The sequence below is a fragment of the Euphorbia lathyris genome, chromosome 3, assembly GCF_963576675.1.
Source record: "Euphorbia lathyris chromosome 3, ddEupLath1.1, whole genome shotgun sequence".
Classification (NCBI taxonomy): domain Eukaryota; kingdom Viridiplantae; phylum Streptophyta; class Magnoliopsida; order Malpighiales; family Euphorbiaceae; genus Euphorbia; species Euphorbia lathyris.
The window spans coordinates 28,003,942-28,006,298 of NC_088912.1; the positions used below are offsets into that span (position 1 = coordinate 28,003,942).

A 2,357-nucleotide genomic window follows, 5' to 3' on the forward strand; every position below is an offset into this window, starting at 1 on the left:
CAAAAATTAACAAACATCTACATATTCCTTTTCAAACCAACTCTTTTCTATCACTTTTTCAAGATTAAAGCAACCTTTAACTAGCAAATATACTATGTACTTATCGGTCCTGTATGCCCAGAAATATTATCTTTAAGGTTTTCATTAACTTCTTATCAAACTCACAACAGCTAGCATATGAAATAAATGTTATGGAAGATGATTAAAAGCCAAAGCATACCTGACAAAAGCATCTCTCTCCCTTCTCTGAACTGATTCTACCAATTCAACAATTAATTCTCCGATCTCCTGTAATTCCATTTCAATAGATTGAAACTGGTCCGCAACGGAACTCTTCAATATTAGCAAGATTGGAAGCTTTACCCAGGGGGATAATACACGCTCTCTCGCCATGGATGTGTTTTTCTGTAGTCTCTTTCTCTGATCTTCATCTTCAGAGAAAAAGAATTGCAGTTACTGATTTGTTGTACTTCTTCACTTTCGGATCTCAAGTCTGGTGGATGAATTATGACAGTCTGATTTGGAGTAAAAGCGTCACAAATCCCACATCGGTCATAAACAAAGCCCATATACAGTTCATAAAGCGGCAAGGAAGAAGAAATAAACACGACCTTACTTGAACAGGATCTGTTCTATAGGATCGTACCTCTGTATCCTTGATCACTAAGGAGACAGGAACCTATGTCTGGTGGATGAACCATGACCGTGCGATCAGAGCGTGATTGACGGCTGAATCATTCCTCGGAATGGTCCGAGCTGTAGAGGATCGTTTCTAGCCCATCTTAGGATGGCCTGGAATGGTCACACGGTTGTCTGACAGACAATAATTTTTTAATACCTTGATTATTATGTACAATTTTTTGTACAGACGTGTTTTTTATTTTTTAACTCATCTGTTACATTCATAAAAAAATTGTACATGTTTTAAAATGTCTAAATGGGATCCTGTTACATTTAGTATTTTATATTAAATTGGGATATAAAATTGCTCAGTCTCTAAAATATGTTTATTTAAAGGGGAGCAATCAGTAGCAAATACAAGATTGCTCGGTTGAGGGTCCGATTTTACACTTGCTGAATAAAAAATCGGATTTAGAAAGGATCTAATGAGTGAAAAAATTTAAAATTTAGATTTAACAAAAGATAACAGGCCAAAATAATTAGAAATTTGGATTTAATAAGGGCTTCACAGGCAACAAAATTAGAAATTTAGACTTAAAGAGAGCTTAATTACATGTGTTGTGTAAAAAAAATCGGATTTAGAAAGGGCCTAATAAGTGAAATATTTAAAAATTTAGATTTAACAAAAGCCTAACAGACAAAAAAAAAATAGAAATTTGAATTTAATAAAGACCTAATAGGCTAAAAAAAGTTAGAAATTTAGACTTAGAGAAAGTCTAACATGCCAAAAAAAAAATTGAAATTTTAGATTTAGAGAGCACTTAACGGGATCTGGGCCGATTTTGGGTACTAATATAGCATCCGAGCTAAATTTTTTGGAAATAGAGAGGCCAGAATCATCACAACTTTAAATTTTGTAAAGACAGAAAAGACCAAAACTATTCGTGAAAAAAAGATGAAGTGGAAGTAGGTTTTGGAATTAAACTTAAAAAAGTCTGACGAGCTAGGTTAAATTTAGTGGCCCAAATCATTTTAAAGGCCTAATAACTTGTGTATGGACCCAAATCATAATTCGCAAAGAAAAAGAAAAGAATTAGTGGAAAAATTAAATTGTACAAAACAGACATCATGACTCGATAACTATGACAAGTCCATCTATCAAAATATCATCACATATCAAAGAGATCACGGTTTTATCAAATCTCTATTCAAATTAACTGAAATTTCATTACATGGGATAGTTTAGGGCAAAATGTAACCGAATAATAATAGTTCTGACAAAATTTAAAATAAATAAATAACACTTTAAACCTAAATTAATTCTTAATAGTGATGTAGTAAGGAATATAAAATCTTGGCCTTTATTAGAGGGAATTATATTAATTTTTTAATGGATCATCCAAAATCTTTGGATCAATCTAGAAAATATTAATCACTTCATAAAAAAACATAATTTTAACAAATATAAAAATAAAAAATAATTATTTTAAATATAAAAATAAATTTCAGGAAATAGATATAGACCATGAATTCCATCAAATATTCAAGAATAAAAGATATTATTAGAAAAATATAATTTTAAATTGTTTTTATAAGAGTATTTCAATGAAAAATGTTATTAATTCCTTAAATCAAGTCAGCCGAAATAGTTCCCTACAATCAAACTGGAGCAGAAAAAGATACGAATTCGCTAGCATTGGACAGAGCATGTCGTGCAACAACATGAGCTGCCCTGT

The 2,357-nt window shown here is 31.3% G+C and overlaps 1 non-coding gene across 1 annotated transcript; it reads left to right on the forward strand.

Moving 5' to 3' along the window:
* Positions 1-606: 606 nt before the first annotated feature.
* LOC136225306 (small nucleolar RNA U3) lies at positions 607-823 on the forward strand. The gene has a single exon (XR_010687028.1). It is a non-coding gene; the product is annotated as a small nucleolar RNA U3 (small nucleolar RNA).
* The last annotated feature ends 1,534 nt before the right edge of the window (positions 824-2,357 follow it).